General features: G+C 54.9%; 1 protein-coding gene across 15 annotated transcripts in view; it reads right to left on the minus strand.

Annotated features, from left to right (window-relative positions):
- Positions 1–25,118, minus strand: part of SRCIN1 (SRC kinase signaling inhibitor 1) — a 190,538-nt gene that overhangs the window by 68,072 nt on the left and 97,348 nt on the right. For 2 of the 15 annotated variants that reach the window (XM_073326152.1, XM_073326153.1), the window contains exon 1: positions 11,871–12,034. The exons of 12 other annotated variants lie outside the window; for them this stretch is intronic. The gene's annotated coding sequence lies outside the window, so the exon portion shown is untranslated. Of the gene's footprint in view, positions 1–7,411; positions 7,487–11,870; positions 12,035–25,118 lie in introns of those variants that run through there. One more of the 15 variants, XM_073326154.1, reaches the window with a different exon arrangement.

Genomic DNA, 25,118 nt, shown 5'->3' on the forward strand with positions numbered 1-25,118 from the left:
TGTAGACACATCCTTGTGGGTAAGTCCCTACTTGAATCACGGGGTGATCTTCAAATACTTGCGGCTGAGTTGCGGACAAGACATGGAAAATCGTGGAAAAGTAATAATGGACCTTTATTAATAGCGGTAAGTTAGAGAAGGCCGATTTGTTTAAGAAAAATGTGCTGGAAGGATATAAACACACAGGTTTTGTTATGCCTGCAAATTTTTTATTATTATTTTTTTAAACAACCAGATATTTTGCTGCGACTACATTACAGTCATTAAAAAAAACGTAACTGGTACACTATAAAAGACTCAAAAGTCTTAACCCAACTGCTGTAGAAATCGAGTCAGGACATTTTAGCCATTTACCTTTCACAGGCACGGAGTGTTAGTGCAATACCAATTGCACTCACAAAAAGTGTGCAAAACTGTGGACTGTGCAAAATAAGCTAATTAAAAATCAAAACTGCAGTGGAAGCCTAATGTTGCGGGAACCACAATATTACAAATGAAGTGGGGCCTTACTTACAGGAGCATCAGCTGATGACTACAGAGGGGAGAGTAGATGGTTTTAAACCTCCTTTGAATGTCCGTATTGGTTAGCCCAGATTTCTCCCTACAGAGGATCCCTTACCCTTTAAAAATACACACACGCACCCAGTGCCCACTGAGCTAGCACGAGAAAGGGCAGGGGAGAGGGGCGAAGCAGAGCACCCAAGGCCCCCAGGCTCTGCATTAGGGTTTGGCCAAGGCTGCCTTCGTCACGTGGGCCCAGTCTGGCGCAAAGCAGCAGGACAAATGCTCGTCCCCTGCTGTCAGTGCAGTGGGCTGTCAGTGGAAGCAGGACCGGTCGAGTTAAGGATTCCCTGACAGGCTCCAGCATGCCAGTCCCATATCCCACGACCCGAGGGCATGCTTTCCAGCTGCAGCGCCCTGCAGCGATAGGTGCCCAAGGGGAACCTGGTTCCTGATCTTTAACCAAGGAGATTAAGGGCCAGGAAGTCCCTCTATACCCCCAAGGCCCTTGCTAGCAGAGATGCAGTCATGAAAAAAGGCACCGCATGATGCCGATAGCACGGCTTTGCTCTCAGGAAGCAGAGGAGATGATCAGCTCAGCAAACGCATGGTTTGAGCTAGCCCTGTGAGCTAGGTGGGGGGATGGGATGAGCAAAGGGGTGGAATCCAGACGAGGGCAGCCCACTGGGACACAAGCAGCCCTGGGGTGCACTCGCTCGCCCAGCCCGCGACACAATGATGTACTGGCGTCTGGTGTGGCTCAGATTTGGCATGGCCTGTACAGGGGGTATCCGAGGCCTGTTTGCTCCTACAGGACAAATTGAATTAGTCTCTAAGGTGCCACAAGTACTCCTTTTCTTTTTGCGAATACAGACTAACACGGCTGTTCCTCTGAAACCTAACAAAACCCAGTAACTGAAAATACAGCTAGAGAAAAACATTAGAACGCTGTGCTCACACCCCCCCCCCCCCACACACGGAGTGAGTCAACATGCTTGACAGAGGCATCAAAAAAGGCTTCCTACAACCCAGAGCTGTGTCTAGGGGCAGTAACTGGCCAGTGCCGTAAGTGTCAGTACAGGCCATATAAGCTGATTCAGGACTGATCTGGGACTGCCTCCGCGCTAACTCCAGGCAAACAAACCCGCTGCAGAACAAAGGAGTTTCTGCATTCCTGGAGCCTGGAAAAGCCACCTATCCCCTGTGGGAGGGAGGCAGCTCTTGAAGGCTTCTCCAGGTCCCTTCCAGCTCTACATTTCTACACGCCTAAGATACTTCCCCTTCTAAAAGGCAGGACCCTTGCTGATATTCCACTGGCCCTTAAGTCCTGGAAATGTTGACAGCTGATTAAACTCTCCCACCAGCAGGATCTAGAGAAAGTAGAACCATGATAACACTTTGTGCCTATTTCGAGAGTGTTTATCCAGGAGTCTCAAAGCCTTCTGCAAACAGAGAGCCTGGGGAGGTTAAGTACCAGGTGTATTGTCCCCATTTTACTGATGTGGAAACTGAGGCTTGGTCTACACACAAACTAGCAACAGCTGTACTAAAGGTGTCTTTGTAAACCAGTTTAGTCAAGTTGACCGAAAACCCCGCAGAGATTTATTTCAGCTTAAGAGTGGCTTGTAGTGTCAGTCAGCTCCTCACTGACACAAGCCTGTCTTAACCTAAACAAGCCTTTGCACCGGTCGAACTAAATCAGATTTAAGTGAAACAGGTACACCCTTCTCATGCAGATAAGATCTGAGTCACACAGGTCTTTTCCAAGGTAATACTCTGACTCAGAGGCAGAGCCAGAAGTAGAACCCAGGAGTCCTGATTACCAGGTACTATTGGATCACCGCCAGCAGCAGGAACCAAAGCTACCCTGTGAAGCTTTTCCAGAACACCAAGAGTCTGAAACTTACAAAATGGTTTCTTATCCTCCAAGCCTACTAATTAACACAAAAACATCTTTGTTGCGAATGCCCCGAGAGCAGGAGCGGGGAGAGAACTGGAAAGGTGGAGTGTGGCTGTCGGATTTGAAGGCACCTCCAATATTCCACAGTGTACGGCCCTGTCTGTCCTGGGGTTCTCTGCAGGGCAGTGAAAGCACTGGTGTAATATGAGGCTTGCACCAGAGTGACTTACCCTGGAACACACTTGTGCACGGATCTATCTTTCCTAGGCTTTTGCACTGGGGGTAGTTATCCCACATCTGCACAGTTGCTCTGACACTAGTGCAAATCTCCATCATCTAGACTAGCACTAAGAGTATGTCTTCTCTGGACAGGGGGCTCAGGATGGTAGCAGGTACCTGATCACAGGAGGGGATCAAAAAGCCATTCAAGAATTTTAAACACGTTTCAAACTGGGCCACACTCAGAAGCGATTTTTAGGACATGCTCGGGCACCCTTGGCAGCCCAGATCTGAATCCCAATGCCGGATACCGCGGTGCCTGTCTTACAGAGTGACGTGTGGCGCAGAGTCCTCCCTTAAAGCCAGTGTCTCCAAAATACCCGAGAGTAACCGCCAAGGGACAAGAGCATGATGGCTCTACCTTTGTTGCAAGACCCAAGTCCACTGAGCACGTGATTTGGTTGGTCCCTCAACTGGTTGCTTGATTCAGCTCAGTTTCAAAGCCACAGGCTGGATTCAACACTTAGCCCCAGCAAGGTGGGTGCAGAGGGAGAACAGCCCTTGCCAACTGGAAGAAGAGGAGGAAATGGGAGCAGAACTCCATTCTGCCCAGTCCTGGTGATGTTGGATGGCCATCCAAGGGACCACACAAGCCCTGCCTCCCATTCCCGTCCATGCTTTGATCGGACACAGTAGGTCTCTACAACATGGTGTCACTGGGATCTCCCAGCCACGGACAGTGTAACAGAACCCTCTGGAGGCTTAAGTAAGAGGTGGTGGCCTCTCAATTTGTCACCCCAGAGCCGACCATCAGTAAAAGCCCCTAAAATTTTGGGGATAATACCACTAAGCACTTTTCATCCACACATATCAAAACTAATTGCAGAGGGAGATTGGGACCACTCACTAGCCTGGGTTTTTTTAGATGGGGAAACTGAGGCACAGACAGGGGCAGTGACTTGCCTAAGGTCACACAGTGAGTCAAGTGGCAAGAACCAAGGTTTCCTAAGCCCCAGTCTTGTGCCCTCTCCATTGCACCTCCCCACCATTAGCCCAGCAAACCTCCTACGTGCCTGCTTTCAGGGAGGAGACTGCAACACTGGGTAATGAAATGCCTCTGTGCTCCATGGGCGGCGGGTATCTTAGGCCAGGGGAGGCTAAGCCTCCCCTAACCCAGGCCATGTCCCCGACCTCACTCCATCCCAAGGCCCCACCCTCCCCTGAAGCCAGCAGGGGCTCCTTTAGCCACAGGGGGGAACAGACTTGGGCTCTGGCAGGGGGCAGGCCTCCCCAAAGTGGGGTTCACCCACCACCCATGCTGTGCTCGGTAATTGGGTGGGGGGTTAAGGGGAAGTCCCTGAGCTGGCTGGAATGTTCAGGCCCTGGGAGAGCCAGCTGGGATCCTGTCTGGAGGGGTCAGGCTGGCAGGAGAGAGGATGGGCAAAGTGCTGATGCAATGGCTTTTCATCTCCAGCCTTGTTATTTTGCAGTGGAAGAGCCTCAGTAATTTCCCTCAGTCCCTGATACTGCTGATCCTATCTCCCCGTCGGGCCTGGGTTTATATTTTATTTATTGTTTTAGCATGAGTGGATAAGCTTATCGCAGGCGAGCTCCATAAATCCCGTCCCCGCCATACACAGTCATTCCACATTAAACCAGCAGCGATCGCGTTGACATCCCAAACAGCAGGAAAGAGCCTGAGTGGAGAACACCTTGGAAATCATTCAATCTAGTTCACATGACAGAGTCCACACCAATATAGCCTCAAGGTCTTGTCACCCGCTCCTTCTGGAACCCTTTGGGATCTTGGCCAGCTCTCTAGGAGGTCCAGGTAAGTGCTTCATTCCTGGAGGGGGAGTTTACCTTGGCACGGCAGGAGCTGAGTCCCAGAAATCTGAGAGTAGCGTGTTGGGATGAGCTGACCCTGGCTGTTGGAAGGAATACCTTGGAGACAACAGATGGAGGCTGGATGGGGAAAGGAGTGTGTACTGGGACACACAGGGGGTGGGGGGAGGGAAGGGGGGAAGAGAAGAGAAATAAACGGAAAGAATGAAAGGATGGCAGGAAAGAAAGGAACCCTGGGCAAATGGAGAGTCAAAACCTGTTCAACAAGGGCCTTTGGACTCCAAGTCATTGGTTCAAATGCAGCCAAGAGTCCTTACCAACTGGTGTCCTGCATGAAATGAGCTTGTTGGGTCTCACTCCAGCGACCCTGGCACAACTGGTCCCTTGGCTGGCAGCAGGACTGGGCTTGGAAACGGAGCTCGGCCCTCCAGGTCAGGACTGGAGCAGGTCAATGGGGTGGTTGGGAGGGGCCCAGGCTGCAGCTAGCCTGGGGAGAAACAGAAACCTCCAGGATTGTCAGTCTGCTTCCTTTCACCAAGGCCAAGTGGCCTGAATGAAATGTCGCTATTTAAAGGTGTTCATTTCAGAGGGCTCCGTCGGTCTCCCTAGGCATTTCTAGGGCACCTGGCACTATGGTTCACACAGCATGATGATCAGAGACAAACACCCTATCTCCTGGGGCGAAGGCTTTCCCCAAAGCCATCACTCCATGTCGGAGCAATCAGTCTTCAACCTCAAAGGAGAGCCACACAACACGTGCAAAGGACAAGCCGGGGAGCTTAAATTCATTACTCTACTAGACACTAAAAATCAGGGACTGAGCAGAGACACTGGATTTATGGCTTATTACAACCATCTGTAACCCACTAACCCCCCCTTTTTGTCCTACAACCGCAAAGCGGTTACCAGGCCACTCTACCTTGGATGGTCCCTTAGAATATGAGCTAACTGATTGAGCTAAACACCTTGCATTTTGCTGCCCCGCTGGGAGTACCTTTCCCAGCCCCGAAGAAGAGCCCTGGGTATGCTCGGTTTGCTCACCCACAGAAGTTGGGCCGATAAACAAGATCCCCTCACGCAGCTCATCTCACAGCACAAGTTAGTTTTTTGCCTGCTCCATTCTGCCATCAGATCGGTTTTCTGTCGCCCTTCTGAGGCACTGGCCAGGTGGCCCTATGGCAGGTATTTATTTAACTGGGCTCTGCTCTTCACTAACATGGGGGGGGGGGGGAGAAGAGTCTTTAGAAAGAGCATCAGGGCAAAAAGGTCAACAAAAACGCCTATTGTCCTAGTCCAGGAAAGCAGCCAACTCCCCCTGCACAGCTCCACCGAAGCCATGACTCAGTAACTCCGGCCGGGGAACGCGATAGCACCCAGCCGAACTCTATGAACGCCCCAACCCCCGCCCAGCACTGCTGTTTGCACAGGAGCAAATAATGCTGCAGCTGGCTTGGATGATGGATTTTGCAGAGGGGAGGAGGCAAGGAGGGAGAGGAGAGGTAAAATTAACATATCTCTGGCTCTTCAAAAGCATCAAAGGCAGATAATGGTCAGAGAGGATCTGAAAGGACAGCCTTCTTACGGATGAAACAGGCAGCTCGCTGCAGACAGAGCGATGCAGAAGGTATGAAATATTACACAGGCAGAAATTATAATTACAAGGAAATTCATGTCCACAAGGCCGTGAAATGACAGACTAACTAGGAACTCAGTCCCCCCACCCTGCAATAACCCACCCGCCTGAGAAGAGGAGCGGGGTCAGGGGATGTGGATAAAACCATTTGTAGAAAAGGGAGACACACAAAAATCTAGTCCTAGCAATTGTCCAAGGCTAAAAACGGGAAATAAATGAAATCTGGGTTAGTCAGTGTGCTGACCACAGCAGGCTCCCCGCAGTTTGCAATTTTAATATGATTCTGTTAATGATAAACAGGGCAGGGGAGTGTGTCTTGTTCCAGCTAAGACGCACCATGGCACATTTCCCTGAACAGAAGGGACACGGTTAGCTGGTTGGGGTTGGTTTTTAAAGTGTAGGAGGCATCCTCCATGCTCAACTTAGAGTGGAATGTTTATGCTCCAGCCAGGACCCTGGAAGGACCCTGAACCGAACCAAACCAAAGCATGATGGGCTATTGAAAAAGATCAACAGGTCTATCATTCCCTACCCTAGACACCCCTCTCCAGCTCTCGCTATCAATCCTACAGCTATCCTTTCAGCAGCTGTCAATTCCTGAGAGAGTTATAGCCAGAGGTGTCCAATAGCACCTAAGTCACTTAGGAGCACAAGTGCCTTGACTCAATGTGGCTTGTGCTCCTGAAACGCAAGATGTTCCTGAAAATCCCATCTGTAGGCTTGAAGCAACTACCCTGGCATTAGTCAAGCCCTGCTTCCTAGGGGCATCATGATAGAAGCAAGTCAACAACTGGATTTGCTTACAAAAAAAACAGACTCTGCCTCCCCGCGGCAAACCACTGCACTGCAAAGCTGAGCACATCACAACCTGGGCTGAATAACTGGGGCACTGCACTGCCCCAACTCTGCCGCCCGACCTCAGTCATCTCCTCCGTCCTCGTCTGCTACTCCCACGGGGCTGCAGATGGTTCACTCGTAGGGCAAAGCCCTCTGGGGCAGGGCTTGCATCCACCTGTTCTATAAATTCTCTGGTGCGCATTTGCGAGGAATAATCACCATAATACACACAGGGCCTGCACCAGAGTCAGAGTGTTCCAGTGAGTCTTTGGCAAGGAGCTTTGGAAATATTGGACCCGATAGACTGGTCGTCTGATGCAATTGGGATAACCCTATGCTCCTCAGATGCTTGCGGTGAGGGCCATTAGGCCACGCCACATAAGTCAAGGGTCAGTTGTCCCTGTCACAGCTTATTTTCCCTCCCGACCCAAGAATGTCACCATCTCACCACTCACATGGCTTTAAAACAGACTCACTTCCTCAAGCAGGGGCTCCGTCCAGTTCCAAGGGTGAGGAGGCTCCAAGGGTCTGATTCCTCATTACCCTGCAGGCAATGGGGGCGATCAGATACACCAGCGCAAAGCAGTGTAATCTGGGTAGCCTTCTATGTTCACTTCGCACCTGGACAAACGACTGCATGAGGATCAGTGAATCGGATCCTGCAAGAGTAAGGCAGCCCCACCTCTACATCTACAGTGGGTAGGGCAGGTCAGCAGAGCCGCCTCCAGCTGGACAGGAAAACCAGGAGGTAGCCGGGCAGATCAAACTGCAGCAGAGCTATGACAACTGCAAAAAGCAGCTAGTTGCACAAAGGGAGACTGACAAGGACAAGGCAGAACTTGGCTGCTTGCAAGAGGCTGCAATGCCTCGTGTGCCTCACTCCCACCTGCCCACAAGCCCACGCATGGCAAGGGCCACCCCTTGATTTAATGCCCACTTGCTTAAGAGAGAGATTCAGCCTGTTTCTCCCAAGTGCCCTTGGAGGTAAATGACACCCAATGCCCTTTGCCAGGGACACTTACTAGAATGGGGAACGGGGGTAAGAAGCCCAAATCATTTGGGATTCCCTTGCATTGGTGGAAAGTTGGGCTGGCTGTTCTGTTTGGTCTCTCTCACCTCTGAGATTTATAAAAAGAAAAGGAGTACTTGTGGCACCTTAGAGACGAACCAATTTATTTGAGCATAAGCTTTCGTGAGCTACAGCTCACTTCATCGGATGCATACTGTGGAAAATACAGAAGATGTTCTTATACATACAAACCATGAAAAAATGGGCGTTTACCACTACAAAAGGTTTTCTCTCCCCCCACCCCACTCCACTCTCCTGCTGGTAATAGCCCATCCAAAGTGATCACTCTCCTTACAATGTGTATGATAATCAAGGTGGGCCATTTCCAGCACAAATCCAGGGTTTAACAAGAACGTCTGAGGAAGCAGGGGGGTGGGGTGGGGTGGGGTAGGTAGGAAAAAAACAAGGGGAAATAGGTTATCTTGCATAATGACTTAGCCACTCCCAGTCTCTATTCAAGCCTAAATTAATTGTATCCAATTTGCAAGTGAATTCCAATTCAACAGTCTCTTGCTGGAGTCTGGTTTTGAAGTTTTTCTGTTGTAATATCACAACTTTCATGTCTGTAATCACATGACCAGAGAGATTGAAGTGTTCTCCGACTGGTTTATGAATGTTATAATTCTTGACACCTGATTTGTGTCCATTTATTCTTTTACGTAGAGACTGTCCGGTTTGCCCAATGTACACGGCAGAGGGGCATTGCTGGCACACGATGGCATATATCACATTGGTGGATGTGCAGGTGAACGAGCCTCTGATAGTGTGGCTGATGTGATTAGGCCCTGTGATGGTGTCCCCTGAATAGATATGTGGGCACAGTTGGCAATGGGCTTTGTTGCAAGGATAGGTTCCTGGGTTAGTGGTTCTGTTGTGTGGTATGTGGTTGCTGGTGAGTATTTACTTCAGGTTGGGGGGCTGTCTGTAGGCAAGGACTGGCCTGTCTCCCAAGATTTGTGAGAGTGATGTGTCGTCCTTCAGGATAGGTTGTAGATCCTTAATAATGCGTTGGAGGGGTTTTAGTTGGGGGCTGAAGGTGACGGCTAGTGGCGTTCTGTTATTTTCTTTGTTAGGCCTGTCCTGTAGTAGGTGACTTCTGAGATTTAGGATTCTAACTACAGCTGTGTTTAAAGACCCTTGCTTATGGCTAGCAGATTTCTCTGCAGGAGGGAAGGGATTATACTGTGCCTGTGACCCAGACATGCTAGAGTCCTACCCTCTTTTTCAGAGTCCCCATACTGTGCTGTTAGGACAACAGTTCCTATAGGGGGGAGAAATGCTATTCCCACTGATCCGACAAACCACCCTAGCCACAGCCCTGTTTAAACAGGCTGGTTGCTAGCACCATTCCTAGAGACTGGCCCCATCTACACTAGACTCCGTTCAGAGGGGTTTCCAGCTTTGCTAATGATGGAGCTGAACCCATCAGTGGGAACCTGAGGGTAGATGGGTCACCGGTTGCTGCAGGGAATTTTAACGCTGTATCCCCTAGTCTAACTGCCATCAGAGCACCAGCCAGCAGCCCATTTTGCAAGGGCTCTCAACGGTGCAAATACCCAACGCTGGTAACCCCAGGAATGGAAATGGCGTTAGCAAGGGTTGGAAACTTTCCACATACAGAGCCAGAATGTGTGTGTGAGCGTATACACACGTCCTTGTGTGTGGTAGGTGTTCAGGGCAGGAGCACTAGTGCCACACATGCACACACAAATGCATGCAACAACCTCCAGACTTAGAGCTCCGATGGAGTGCGGACATAATCCTTCCGTTAAATCTGTTAACAAATTTTCAAAAGCACCAAGCAAAAGCCGTCCTCGCGAATGGCATGCTCTGGCTGTCACTACCAAGAATGCACCAGACGCGTCCTGCCTGTCACTGGAATGAAGTCGGATATCATTCCTAATTGGGATTTGTTCAGCATCTCCCCGCTGGATTAGTCCCACACCCGCTCGGTAATGCCCTCCCCTGGGCTGCAATCAGTTTCACTAATGGAACTGCATTTACTATCCACTTCAAAATCACTTAAAATCGCTCCTCCCATACCCCAACCCCGCACACACAAAATCCAGTGAGAAATGGGGTGACAGGCTGTAACATGACCCTCAACTCCCAATGACCTCATTCCCATCTGAACTCTGGGCTGTGGCTTTTTTAATCAGCCTGGAATTGCACCCAGTGGGAATGATCAATATAGCCAGATAGGATTGCACTTCCAGGGATCCCAATGCACACAAGCCCTCCTAAACACACACACACACTCCTTCCAACTACAGCAGTTTGTGACGGCCCACTGTTCCACCTCCAAGGAGCAATAGGATGGCGGCCCCTGGGAAGGGAAATAAAACACCTCGATTCTTGTCCCTTTTGTGCTCCTGAAAGTCCCATCGAGCAGGATTTGCTCTGGATTGCTTCTACGGCAGGGCACCATTGCCACTAAACTTGTACAGCCGATAGGGATCATTTGTGACAAAGGGAAACACAGATTTCCAGGAGGAAAGGGGGTGAAGGTTTTCATGTAAAAAAAATACAGACACTGTGCCAAGCCTCAGCTTCCCCAGGGTCTCACACGGAGATCCCTAACCGCCCCTCTGAATCAGGCCCAACCCGATCATGGAAGATACAGTATCATCAGGGGATGGCAACTATCCCCCAGTCTCCCTTGATTGTACAGAGCAGCTCACAGGCCAGGACATTGCCGGCTTGCGTTTGCAGGGTGCCACAAGATGGATGCCAGTCTCATGCCAATGCTACAGATGGCTTTTTGCATGCCCGGTTCATCCAGGCAGAGCTGCCCACATTAACGAGGGTCAGAGTTTAGGTTGCCTGTTAACTCGGCAGCTTTTCCAGTCCAGTGAATTCAGAGCGAGAGGACAGAGAGGAGATTGGCTGGCGTCCCCGGGTGCCGTTAAACTGATGGTATCTTAAGAGAAGCCTGGCTCTCAATCTCCCTGGTTCCTGATGGCCAACCCAGAGCTCAGTGTGGGCACAGGCTGTGCACCTTGCAGGGGACCCTCCGCATCCTCATGGCAGGCAGGCCTCCCACTGAAAGGGCCAACAGGCCAGGTGAGTTTGAGGGAGCCCAATCCGCAGGACAGCGACTGCCTGCTCTGGCCTCCCGAAAACTTTGTTCCCCCTCTCCAGCCCCCCCCCCCCAGGAACCTGTTAAACTCTAGCAATCCCAGCTGCCAAAGAAGGAAAAAGCAGAAGGGGGCTGGGGGGCAGACGCGCGGAAGAGGTGGCCGAACGGAGGCTGGTGGCTTCTGAAGCCGGACCTAGCAAGAGCAGGGAGGCAGAGTTGGGGGGGGGGGGACTCGACACCATGGGCCTTGCAGGGTCTCAGGACACCCCAAATCTCCTGAAGCCGGGTTCTCGCTCTGAAAAGGGATGGGGGGGGGAGGGGAAGACGACAGGTGCCCATCACACGCCGCGGAGCTGCAGCGCAAATTACCACCAGGCTCCAATGACACAGGAGCGAATCCCCCCGCTGCCAGCCCCAGCGCGGGGCCCTCGGCCCACCCCAAAGCACCCCATGTGTGCGGCAGCCCGCGGGGGGGGGCAGCCCCTGCTGGGATCTGGACCCCCGCCCCCCCGCCGTGTTACCGAGTGGGGAGCTGGGAAGTAGCCCCCCAGGGGAGACTGGTCGCGAGGAGTCCGGCGGGCAAGAAGGGGGGGGGAGGGAGGGAAACCCCCTTTCCTTGCCAGCTCCGCAAAGAAGGGGCCCAGCCCCCACACAGCAAGGCAGAAAGGGGACGGCGGCCAGCCACCCCCACAGCTCCAGGGGGAAGCGCCGGAGCCACCCGCGCCCCAAGCCCAGCCCCGGCCGCGCGCGCGCGCACCGACCCCCCCCCCCCAGCCGGGCTCCTCACCTGGCCCCGCCGGGCCCCCCCTCCGCAGCCTCCTGCGGCTCCGCAGCCGGCTCCGCACAATGGGATCTGCAGTGTCTATAAATCCGCCGCGGCTCGCTCGGCGGCGGCGGGGCACCGGGGGGGGAGAGGGGCGGCCCCGGGGCTGCGCTGCGCTGCCCGCCCGCCCCCGCCGGGTGCACGGGCTGGCCCCGCAGCGCCCGGCCCCCTCCGCGCGCCGACCTTTGCGCCGCGAGGGAGCCGGGCGGCTTCCCTTATAAGGGCTCGGTCGCTATGGCAACCAGGACTCCACCTGTCCTTCCGCAGCCGCGCGGGGCCGGGACGCGCCGCCGCTCCCCCCCCCCCGCCCCGCCCCGCCCCCCGCCTCCCGGCCGCAGCCCCCTGCCCGGCGCGCGGCCCCGCGGGCAAAGCTGGGGCCGGGGCAGCGTCTGGCCGGCCCAGCAGGGGGCGCTGCAGGGGATGGGGCAGGTTGGGGAGGGGAGTGCCTGGCTCTCCCAGTAGGGGGCGCTGCAGGGCATGGTGGGGAGGGGAGTGCCTGGCTCTCCCAGCAGGGGGCGCTGCAGGGGATGGTGGGGAGGGGAGTGCCTGGCTCTCCCAGTAGGGGGCGCTGCAGGGCATGGTGGGGAGGGGAGTGCCTGGCTCTCCCAGCAGGGGGCGCTGCAGGGGATGGTGGGGAGGGGAGTGCCTGGCTCTCCCAGTAGGGGGCGCTGCAGGGCATGGTGGGGAGGGGAGTGCCTGGCTCTCCCAGTAGGGGGCGCTGCAGGGCATGGTTGGGGGGAGTGCCTGGCTCTCCCAGCAGGGGGCACTGCAGGGGATGGTGGGGAGGGGAGTGCCTGGCTCTCCCAGCAGGGGGCGCTGCAGGGGATGGTGGGGAGGGGAGTGCCTGGCTCTCCCAGCGGGGGGCGCTGCAGGGCATAGGGGGGGAGCGCAGGCTGGGGGGAGCACCTGGCTCTCCCAGCAGGGGGCGCTGTAGGGGGTGGTGGGAGGCAGTGCCTGGCTCTCCCAGCAGGGGGCGCTGCAGGGCATGGGAGGGAAGCGCAGGCTGGGGGGAGCACCTGGCTCTCCCAGCGGGGGGCCTGCAGGGGATGGTGCAGGTTGGGAAGGGGAGGGCCTGACTCTCTCAGCAGGGGGCGCTGTAGGGGGTGGTGGGAGGCAGTGCCTGGCTCTCCCAGCGGGGGGCGCTGTAGGGGGTGGTGGGAGGCAGTGCCTGGCTCTCCCAGCGGGGGGCGCTGTAGGGGGTGGTGGGAGGCAGTGCCTGGCTCTCCCAGCGGGGGGCGCTGCAGGGCATAGGGGGGGAGCGCAGGCTGGGGGGAGCACCTGGCTCTCCCAGCAGGGGGCGCTGTAGGGGGTGGTGGGAGGCAGTGCCTGGCTCTCCCAGCAGGGGGCGCTGCAGGGGATGGTGTGGGGGGGAGTGCCTGGCTCTCCCAGCGGGGGGCCTGCAGGGCATGGGGGGTAGTGCCTGGCTCTCCCAGCAGGGGGCGCTGCAGGGGATGAGGGGGTGCCTGGCTCTCCCAACAGGGGGCGCTGCAGGGCATGGGGCAGCGCCTGGCTCTCCCAGCGGGGGGTGCTGCAGGGCATGGGAGGGAAGCGCAGGCTGGGGGGAGCACCTGGCTCTCCCAGCAGGGGGCGCTGCAGGGGATGGGGGTCGCCTGGCTCTCCCAGCGGGGGGCCTGCAGGGGATGGTGCAGGTTGGGAAGGGGAGTGCCTGGCTCTCTCAGCAGGGGGCGCTGCAGGGTATGGGGGGAGTGCCTGGCTCTCCCAGTGGGGGGCGCTGTAGGGGGTGGTGGGAGGCAGTGCCTGGCTCTCCCAGCGGGGGGCCTGCAGGGGATGGTGGGGGGGGTAGTGCCTGGCTCTCCCAGCGGGGGGCGCTGCAGGGCATAGGGGGGGAGCGCAGGCTGGGGGGAGCACCTGGCTCTCCCAGCAGGGGGCGCTGCAGGGGATGGGGGGGAGTGCCTGGTTCTCCCAGCAGGGGGCGCTGTAGGGGGTGGTGGGAGGCAGTGCCTGGCTCTCCCAGCAGGGGGCGCTGCAGGGGATGGTGTGGGGGGGAGTGCCTGGCTCTCCCAGCGGGGGGCACTGCAGGGCATGGTTGGGGGGAGTGCCTGGCTCTCCCAGCAGGGGACGCTGCAGGGGATGGTGCAGGAGAGCGAGGGTTGGGGGGAGCGCCTGGCTCTCCCAGCAGGGGCTGCTGCAGGGCAGGGGTAGGCAATTATTTTTGGTCACGGTCCAGATTTCTTGGGCAAGGTTCAGTCAAGAGCCAGATGCCAGAGAAAATAATTTAAAAATAAACCACAACAATAAGGACAAGTAAATAAAAAGATTGCGGGGTTCGTCCAAAAGCATCTGGCGGGCCAGATTTGGCTCATGGCTCACCTATTGGCTATCCCTGCTGGGGATGGTGCAGGAGAGCTGGCCGGGGGGGGGAGGGGTGAGTCCCTGGCTACTGCAGTCCCAGCCTCTCCCAGCAGGAGGTGCTGTAGGGAATGCTATAAGAACACAGGCTACGGGGTAGCTCGTTGCTCCCCCAGCCTCAGCCCCTTTCCCCCCCAGAAGCGTTGCTGCAGGGCATTAGGTGGGGAAATCGCGGCTATTGCGGCTCTCCCAGCAGGGGGCACTGCACAGCTTGGGCTCACCTTGTCTGTGCGCTGGGAGGGGCGGTTTTAAAAGACCCCGCCCAGAGCCCCAAGCAAGGGTCTGCGCGAAGAACGGGTCATGCCCACCGGCATGCAGCATACACGCAGGGACGCTGGAGCGGATCGTGGCAGGAACAGGCACCGTGGTAGCCATGCAAACGAAGGCAAAAATTATGCAGGAGAAACCCAAGTTGGTGCTTTCAAGATCTTAAAAGAGCCTTCAGAGCACAAGCCACAGAGACTAGAGTTAAACGCTTCGGCCCGGCCCCCTGTCACGCGCTGATAATGAAGTGGAGCAGCTTATTAGCTGTCGGGTATTCCATTGCGGGTGGCCAGCCCAGCCTGGCAGGGGGCGGAAATCTGCTCTGCCCCTCCCAAAGTCTTCGCTCGTGGTTGGAACTGCCCACCCTGGAGCACAGACAGCTGTGAGCAAGGTGTCTGCCAGCCTCCTCGCTGGGGCTCTGCCTCTTCCCCCTTCCCTCTGCGTGCCGCGCCTCGCCACCCCTGGTAGCCCCTAAGCCCACGCGTCCCTAGGTCCAGCGTCCTAGTGGTACCTGTCTGTGACAAAGTGGGACTGTTCTTAATGTTTCCTCCGAATAGTGTGGGGGTGCCTCAGTTTCCCCTATGCAGTTCTTAAGTATCTAGGGGGTGGGGTAAGGGTGTATGATCATTGCAGAGCCCTAGAGGGCAGGTGTGTGCAGGGGTCTGGACACAGAGAAGGGCCGACACCCTGTTTCCTGGCCACTGATGGCCTGGGCCCTTCCCCCCTGCGAGGTGAGAGCTAAAGGGTTGGAGAACAAAGGAATCCGGTGACCTCCTGGCCCGGGAAAGGAACAAAGCCCAGAGGAGGAGGGGCTGGAGGGAGTTTCAGTTTGGGGCTGGCTGGGACATGGAGTGAAGGGCAGACGTGGTTGTCTGGCTCACTGCCCCCAAAATGGACCCAGCTGAGGGGTCCCGTTCTCTGCACCTGCAAGCTCTGTTTTAGACCATGTTCCTGTCGTCTAATAAACCTTCTGTTTTACTGGCTGGCTGAGAGTCACGTCTGACTGCGAAGTTGGGGGGCAGGACCCTCTGGCTTCCCCAGGAGCCCCACCTGAGTGGACTCGCTGGGGGAAGCGCATGGAGGGGCAGAGGATGCTGAATGCTCCGAGGTCAGACCCAGGAAGGTGGAAGCTGTGTGAGCTGTGTGTCCTGAAGACAGGCTGCTCACAGGAAGGCGACTACCCCAGAGTCCTGCCTGGCTTCATGGGGAGCAGTTCCAGAGCATCGCCCAGGGACTCCGTGACAACTGGTGGCAGTGGTGGGATGTACTGCACCCCGTGGATGGCGCTTCCTGCAGTAAGTGACTGGGGAGCAGTAACACGAAGGGGGATCGCCGAGGACCAGGCCTGCTGAAGGCTCAGAGAGGAGCGGTTTCGGGGGGCGGTTAACCCCTGGGAGTGTGTGACCAGCGAGAAGGACTGTGCAGTAATGGGGTCCCCCTGGGGACTGCAGTGAGCAGTCTCAGGGGTGGAGGAGCCTGCAGCTTGGCCCGGGGAGAGAGAAGGACTTTTGCAGTAACAGGGTTCCCCTGGGGATTGCAGTGAGCAGTCCAAGGGGCGGAGGAGTCTGCAGCTCGACCCTGGCAAAGAGGGGGTGACCTCGAGAAGGGCTGGCACACGAGGGGTTCTCCCTGGAAACCGTGGGGAGCTGAGAACACAGAGGCCTGTGAGTCCAGAACAACTTGGGAGGAGCGGAGTGATGGCCTGTCACCGTCTCCTTAAGAAGGACATTGTAACCCTGTGCAGAAAGAGAGGGTTGAGCGTTGGAAAGTTCACCAAAGCACAGTTAATCGTGCAGCTGGAGGAGGATGATCGCTCTAAGGAGCAGATTCCTGACCCCAACTGGGGCTATTGCAGGATCTGGGAGCAGCTGGAGTGGGAGCCAGGCATCCCCAAGACTCCTGTCCCCGACCAGACGAGGGTCTTCACGATCGGGTTCCCCATCGGGGGATCGGAGACAGATGGGATTGGAGCTGAGTCCGAGAGAGCAAGAGGACTGTGAGAGACAGCGAGAGCCCGAGAAAGAGCTGCAGAAGCAGCAGCAGCATGAACTGGCGGTGGTGGGGCGGAGAGGCCTAGGGGACCTCCCAGGGGTGAGTGGGGATAGACCTCGGGGGGCCAGTTCCGCAGGGAACCTCGAGACTAAATTGCTGCCCCTAGTTAAGGAGGGGGGGTGTGGATGCCCACCTCACTGCCTTTGAGCAGGCTGGAGATTTGAACCAGGGGGACCCTGCGGAAAAGCCCCGGTGTCTAGCTCCCTTGCTGGGTCCCAAGGCCACAGACTCCGTCAGCCAGATGGGTGGGGAGGTGGACAGGCTCCCACTCCTGACCCCAGCCTATATGTCTGTATGGAGTCTCCTGGGGCCAGGCCCCTCGGACCCCCAGTGGGAGCGGAAGGTGATGGTCAATGGGGAGACATTCCTGGGGTGGCGAGATCCTGGGACAGAGAGAACTGGTGTCAGACCCTGGGTGGTGCAGCCTCAGATGCTGAGGGTCTGTGTGAGCTGGGTGAGGGTCCCAGGGACGAAGCCCCTCGCCCTGCCTATGGCCCAGATCCCTGTGCAGACCCAGGAGGAGTGGGGCTGACTGGTCGTTGGGGTGCCCCAGGACACCAGCTGCGAGACCCTGTTGTGGGGTGACTGTGTCTCTTTGGGACAGGATCCAGGCCCTGTTCCTGTAACTGCCAAGGGTTTGAATTTGAATCCAGGGAACCAATCAGCGGAGAGGGAAATGGTCAGTGAAAATGCAGATGACATGGCTGGCAGCAGGGAGGAGCCGCTAGGCTCAGGATACCTGCCTGCCTGTAACCAGACCCCTGGGGCTGGGTGGGACAGAGAGATGCTCCCTGCCCCCTTGCACACAAGAGTGGGGACTCTCCCTGGCTCTGATGCATTGAGGAAAGCAGTGGCCTGCCCCACTGGGACAGCCAGGGCAGCGCTGAGCACAGTGGGAGCTGAGACCCCAGCTGAGGGGGGGGGAGACACAGGCAGGGCAGGGGATCTGTGGGGAGTGGCAAGGTGCTTGGTTAGGAAAGTTTGGATGAGCCTAGGCAGCCTTGCGATCTGATGGCTGTGTCCAGTCAGCAGGGTGGGAAGGCCAGGAGAGCGGAAGATGAGAGTCCCTGGACCTTACCTGTTAGCTGGGTGGAGAATTGGGACAGTGAAGGAAATGGGTCTCTGTCTGTCAGGGGTATTGACTTGCCTATGGAGGGAGCTACCCTGATCTCCAAGCAGTTGTCTGTGACCAGCCTTGTGTGCTGGGACCAGGGGAAAGAGATCCCAAGCTGTGTGTCTGGGAAAGGAGAAAGTGTGTCCGGCTCTTCTTGGTCTGTGGAGCAGACAGAAGGGGCCTTTCAGCCTATGATGGTTGAGGGTCGTGCAGTTGTCTCAGAGCTGGTTCTGGATTCAGCTAAAGCCCAGGAAGGGAAGGGTCCTAAGTTTCTGTCTGCTCGGGAGAATGGCCCTGTAACTAGGTCGCATCCAGTTAGGGTCTATGTAAAATCCCCGAGACCAGACAATTCTGGTGCTTGTATTTTGCCTGTTGCTAGTGTGTTGTTGGAAAGGGTGGAGCAACTCTGTCTAATCAGGGTGAGATCCTAGCCAGGGCACAAGGAGAGCATGAAGGTGTGTGATTGTGTTACCTACTGAGGGTGTGGAAACCTGTAGCAAGAAGGAAAAGATTCCTGAACTTGTGTGTGGCAAAGGGAAGGAGAATGCTTCTAACCTTTTATCTAGGAAGTCTGTAAGTTTGCCTGAAAGGGGATTATGTAGGAATCCGCCTGATGGGCCAGAGGTGATTCTGGATGTAAGGGAGACCCAGAAAGAGTCTGTTGTTGCTCAGGAAAGTGTTCCCCTAGAGCAAGCCCTAGGTAAAGAGGGTAAGGGCAGAATTTCTGGGAGGGGTGAATTGTTGCATAGAAAAGCCCTAGGGAAAGGAATCCTCATGGAGTCTTTGCAAGCAGTTTACTGCAACGGAAGGGTGTGAAAGTGATTTAATCAAGAAAGTTTCAGTTCCTAACAGCCAGAAATGTTCTGTTGTGAATGGATCCACTGACTTTCCTGTTGAAAGATCCAGTGTGGATAGCTTTGAGAAGGTCTCAGATGGAGTGAAAGCTGTTAAGAAAGGTACACCGTCCTATAACCAAGTGGCTGTGTTTGGCCAGCTTGTTGGGAGACAAGGTTGTGGAGAAAGGGATGTCTCCATGCTAGTTCTGTAAGTGAACAGTATGTGGCCCAGGTCAAGATGGGGGCCCTTAACCAAGAGAGCCCGAATTGCAGCCCTCCAGACTGGAGCACTCGGAGAAGACCCAATCCCAGTTTGACCCCCTGGGGTTTTGGGGTGGCCAAAGGGCATGGGCTGCAGAAACCTTCCCACATGCAGCCTGCTAGTGCTATCGACCACCCCCGACCTAAGGGAGGGCGTGAAACTGGAAGGGCCTGGTGTAACTCCTACCAAGGAATGGGGGAGATGCTGGGGCATCCATGGGAGCATTGGTGGCTTCGAACTTCCCCAGGTCACCGGGTAAAGTGACCCCGCTCAGTTCGATCTCGAAGGGGGGAGAGATGTGACAAAGTGGGACTGTTCTTAATGTTTCCTCCGAATAGTGTGGGGGTGCCTCAGTTTCCCCTATGCAGTTCTTAAGTATCTAGGGGGTGGGGTAAGGGTGTATGATCATTGCAGAGCCCTAGAGGGCAGGTGTGTGCAGGGGTCTGGACACAGAGAAGGGCCGACACCCTGTTTCCTGGCCACTGATGGCCTGGGCCCTTCCCCCCTGCGAGGTGAGAGCTAAAGGGTTGGAGAACAAAGGAATCCGGTGACCTCCTGGCCCGGGAAAGGAACAAAGCCCAGAGGAGGAGGGGCTGGAGGGAGTTTCAGTTTGGGGCTGGCTGGGACATGGAGTGAAGGGCAGACGTGGTTGTCTGGCTCACTGCCCCCAAAATGGACCCAGCTGAGGGGTCCCGTTCTCTGCACCTGCAAGCTCTGTTTTAGACCATGTTCCTGTCGTCTAATAAACCTTCTGTTTTACTGGCTGGCTGAGAGTCACGTCTGACTGCGAAGTTGGGGGGCAGGACCCTCTGGCTTCCCCAGGAGCCCCACCTGAGTGGACTCGCTGGGGGAAGCGCATGGAGGGGCAGAGGATGCTGAATGCTCCGAGGTCAGACCCAGGAAGGTGGAAGCTGTGTGAGCTGTGTGTCCTGAAGACAGGCTGCTCACAGGAAGGCGACTACCCCAGAGTCCTGCCTGGCTTCATGGGGAGCAGTTCCAGAGCATCGCCCAGGGACTCCGTGACACTGTCCCACCCCCATGGGCAAGCGTGTGTCCCGGGGAGCAGGACCCAGTGCGTTGCCGGAGTCCAAGTGGTTGACTCACACCAGCCCAGTCCCTTCGGAGGGGTACGGAGATGCACAAGTCCCAGGCCAACGGTACCACACTTGTTTCACATAGCCGTGCCCATCTCCACGGCTGTAGCCCACACGACCAGGCCCCCTATACCGAGCTGGATCTGATTCCCGGGGCTGACGCAGCAGGGCCCGTTTCTACGGCTGCCCCCCGCCCTGACAAGGTCTCCCGATGTTGACCGCTAACTTCACAACCAACTCCCTCCACAAACGCCCCCGTTCCCTTCCCGCTGCCACGCTCTTCCCCTCCCTCTGAGCAAGTCCGTCGCCGCACAAAGATGGCACAAAGGACGAGCCTCGGCCCAGCCCCATGCTGATCAGCCCTCCCACTGCGCGTGGCCATTTTCCTGGCCTCGTCCCATACGCCTAGCCTGAGATACGGCGGCTGCCAAGGTGGGGCTGTCCTGGTCCCCTCAGCAGCGCCCTACGCCTCGCCACTGTATCTCCCAAGAGACACCAGCCCGCGCCTGCTGTGGTTACACACGGACGGGGGACCCTCCATCTGAACCATGACGTGCGTTCTGAAGGGGCGACACGGAGGGGAGACGATGGGCCATGTGTGTGAGACCTGGGGGATCCCGGTGTCCCTGTGCCGTGGAGCAGTGCCAGACAAAGACCCTAAGTCAGTGCGGGAGGAAAAGAGACTGGGGAGAGAGGGAGCTGAGAAGCAGCGAAGGGACCACCCAGGGAAGGGGGTGATGCGTTGGGGGGTGCCCCACAGTGCTGGGAGGTCGGGCGGCAACCCCCTAGTAAGAGCTCAGGAAGGCACACACATGCTGGACATATGATATAAGGAGTGGGGAAGGGGACGCCCCAGAGGGCGAGAAACTGCAGGGTGGGGTAGGCAGCTATACCACCCTCCCAGGATCTCAGCAGCAATTCCTGCTTTCCAGGCCTCCTCAAAGGGCTGGGCCCTTCCTATGCAGCTAACGTTCACTTCCACCATTTAACTGTCCCCGTGCAATGCTTCCCCTCTGAGCCCAGGTACCCAAGGAGCAGGCAGTGAAGCCCCTGGGGGTCAAGAGTCAGTAACACCCCAGTGGTGATCAAGGTGAGACCAGCCAGGTGGGAAAGGGCCACTCTCTGCACCCGTCCAGCTCTGTGCTCCAGAGGAATCTCCTGGGCTTTACAACCCAGTGGTGCATTTATCACCACAGCCCATTGGGAGCTCAGTCAGAGCCCAACTCTCGGGGTGTTTTCACAAGTCTCGTTCCCTTTCTTAAAGCCCCAACTACTGGAGTCCCTTGGATTAGGTGAAAACCTCAGCTTGCTTTTCTGGGGTTTTAACAAGCTTGAGAAATGCGTGGAGGTTGGAAACCACTGGTCTAGGCAGATGTCCCTCACCTTTGTAGTATATGAACATCTCATAAACCTCAGAGACTCTGCCCTCACAACCGCCCTGTGAGGGAAGGGAGGAATCATTATCCCCATTCTACAGGTGGGGAAACTGAGGCACAATAACTTGTCCAGGTGAGCTAGCAATCAGACCCTGAGTGTCCGCATGCAAGCCCCCGCCTTCACCACAAGACCACCCTTCCTTTTCCCAGCCAGCAGCTGCCAAGCAAACCCTGAAGCTTTAGCATGCAGCAAATAAACTCTTTCCCTCACTCTCCCCCTCCTCCCCCCTACCAGCGATGACCCTAAAAACTTGGCAGCAAGCAAATCATGCGGAGGGTGAGCTCTGGGTTCCTTCTGCAAGACAGAAAGCCCAGGAGTCAGGAAAGAGCCCTGGATTTTTACATGTATATTTTAGCTTGGCCCTTTTTGCTGATATATATTTATTTATACTAAAATCGGATTTATTCTGGGCAGCTGCAAAGCTGCTGTTGTCAGAAAGCCACCAGTACACTAACCCCCCTCCTCAGCCTTTTGTATTCTGCAGCAAAACTGGGCGAGCTTAAATCCCAGGCTTTCGTATACTTTCATTTAGTCTATAAAAAGGCACATTTCTGCTTGAGCCACCCTACTGTATTTTTCCCCCCCTGCAGCCTGCAACCCCGAGGGCACCAGAAGAGGGGAAGCTTTAGGGCTGTACAGCTGGCATGCCTGCACTGAGAGGGTTACGGTCAGGGGAATGTTTGTAATCCTCTGTTTTCTGGGGTTTGTCATTTGTCTGCACAATCGTGCGTTCCCGGCTGGCACGTGCCATGCCAGATCTCAGCTGACAAGCACATTCTAAAAGCAATTCAGATGGCTGGGAGTCACGGACAGGGGAAAGGGTCACCCATTGCAATTCATTATTAATTATTATTATAATACACATTTCTAACTTTCCAACCCAGCTCGGATGGAAGCAAGGCCATTTGGCTGACGGCAGTTCACAGTACAAGGGCGCCACGTGGGAAGTGCCATGTTTCAGAGGGTATTAGCACCAACACATTTTCCAGCTAAGGTGACCAGATGTCCTGATATTCGTGGCTTTGTCTTATCTAGGCGCCTATTTCCCCCCACCCCCATCCCGATTTTTCACACTTGCTAGGTGGTCGCCCTATTTCCAGCTGTCTCGAAGGCACCCCCATGCAATTCCATGCTGACCGTAGGGATGGACCCAGCTCCTCGCTGCTGCATGAGGCAAAAACAACCTCCTTTTGGAGTTTGAGGGCGGAGATACGCTTCTGCTCCTCTGAGCCCACATCCAGTTAAAGACAGTGCAGATGACATGAGCTAATGGATAGGGCCCACCCTGGCCTGGGAGTCAAGAGACCGGGATTCTAACCCTAGCTCTGTCACTGGGCCTTTTCCCCTTCCACCCTTTATCGGATCTCCGTAGACTGTAAGCTGTTCCGAGCAGGGACCATCACGACATGTACAGCAACTAGCGCAAGAGGGCCTTGTTCGCAGCTGGGGGCTTTAGCTGCTGCCGTACCACACACAGTAAGTAATAATATTGCCACGCTAAGCCCTTCTTCGGGATGACACCGCTTGGAAGGAGACTGGTAAATTTCTTTACTGTTTTATATTAATAAATTAAAACGGAATGTTTAAAAAAATCAGAACTTTGTGGTGTTTGCTTACTTCCTCCATTTTCTCCAGCTGGGGACAGCACTGGGTACTGCGGGGGTGGGATCTCAATCCAAAACTCAGACAGACAGGAAGACAGCGCTGCTAATCTGGTCTATTAGTCAGTTTCACTTTCCCTGTCTCCTTCCACTGTTTACTGTTAACCTGCCATTTAAAGCTCTCGCCCATCTGGGTTTTGAATTAGCTCGCTTTAGCCTTGGATTTGGCTGTAGACTTGCTGACGGCCTGTTGGGTGTGTGCACCTGCCTTTTCTGCTCTGTGATATGTATACGTATGATTAAAATTAATATTGCATTCCCTTTGCAGGTTTCGTGATCAGCACCACAGTGTTCTGCTTTGGGGGCTGCCATGCTGAACGGAACATTGAAATTTCCGAAACATTTCTATTCAGATCTGATTTGCTAAACGCTCTTGTATATCATATTTTAAACAACAAGGTAAAATCGGGCTCTAAATTACCTGGCAGCCTCCCCCTGCCAAATGGCTAATATATTAAAAATACGAGCGAGTCTGTAACGTTTCAGAAAGGCTTTGATCATGTTTGTATCTCAATGTCATTTAAAGGTTGGCACCCACTAGTTCCAATCCCTCTATTTTCATTTACTCTCCGTAATTGTTTAACACGTTCAGAGAAGATGAATAATGCTTGTTTTCTTTCCCCAAAAGCAGATGCGACCATTTCTTTGTTTGCTGGTTTCTGCCTCGGATAGGGGGTGGCAGGCAGGACTCTGGGGAGTAATGTTCAGTGGTTATCAGCTTATAGGTATCTACATAGGAAAAAATATTTAATACTGGGCTCTCCAGTCTAACAGAGGAAGCTCTAACACGATCAAATGGCTGGAAGTTGAAGCTAGACAAATTCAGACTGGAAACAAGGCGTAAATGTTTAACAGTGAGAGTAATTAACCATTGGGACAATTTACCAAGGGTTGCGGTGGATTCCTTAACACTTGCAATTTTAAAATCAAGATTGGACGTTGCTCTAGAAAATCCGCTCTAGGAATTGTTTGGGGGCAGTTCTCCGGCCTGTGTCAGACTAGATGATCCCAATGGTCCCTGCAGGCCTTGGAACCTATGAATCTGTGCATCATCCCAAGGGGGAGCACTCTGTCCCCTCTGGAGTGTCACCCCAAAACGGTGGGTTGTATTTATTTTAATATCTTTGGCTGCGCTTCACCCTTGGGCAGTGCACCAGCAGAAGGTCCATGTATTACCTAAATCCCACTTCAAACCTGGGCTTTATGGCTATGGAGCGCCTTTTGAGGGCTCTTCCCACAAGGATAAGTTTCACCCTCTGTGACAGAGACCATGAGAATCCAGAAGATCTTTCCACCCGATTATAACAAACCTCAAAAATCATTCAGCTCCTGAGTCCAAGCAAGTGGGGCTTTCTATAAATGCTGGCGGTTCCATTATTGTATTAATCACCGAAACATTTCAAGTTATTTATCAAGAAATCGCTCTCTTTGACTAGCAAGGGGATGCCTGTATCTCCAGCGCGGAACGGAATGGATTTAAAGACTGTGCATGACACTCACTGTATAATGTCTAATGAGTGTGAACCCAGCGCAGCCGGAACAGGGGACTGATGATGATAAAACAACAATCAATAATTAACACTGCCTGCACCTCTGAGCAGGCTGGAGACAGTGAGGAAGAGGCTTTGCTTTGCTAGGCCTCTGTGGACAAAATAGCTGCTTTCATCAGGGGTCTGTTTGGCCCCAGAGAACACAGTGGGGAAACAAGGATTTTCTCCTCGTTCGCGTAGGCAGAGAAGGCATGTTCTAAGAGTGGCTAAGAACACAGATCCAAATCCTCAGCTGGGGTAAATCAATAGAGTGCCCTTGGCTTCAGCAGAGCTACACGGCTATACACCACGCGGTGGATCTGGTCAATGGTTTCTGCCAAGGCTTAGTTTGTAATGAAAGAGGTGCCGGAGCTCCAGCAATTTTTTAACATTCATAACTGATGCAGCAAGCCCAGAGGTGCCGGGGCTCAGCACTGGTCCCTGCATACGGTGGTTTCTGTCCACACAGGTCGGAAGAAGCCATGTGATAACACAGGTGAACAGCACTCGCAGTCTGTGAACACGCCACGTAGAAGAGGCTTAATCCTAACTTCTCCAGCTGGTAGGTTACTCTGATTTTGATGCACTGGCTT

Source organism: Lepidochelys kempii, chromosome 27 (assembly GCF_965140265.1).
Source record: "Lepidochelys kempii isolate rLepKem1 chromosome 27, rLepKem1.hap2, whole genome shotgun sequence".
In the NCBI taxonomy this organism is placed as follows: Eukaryota; Metazoa; Chordata; order Testudines; family Cheloniidae; genus Lepidochelys; species Lepidochelys kempii.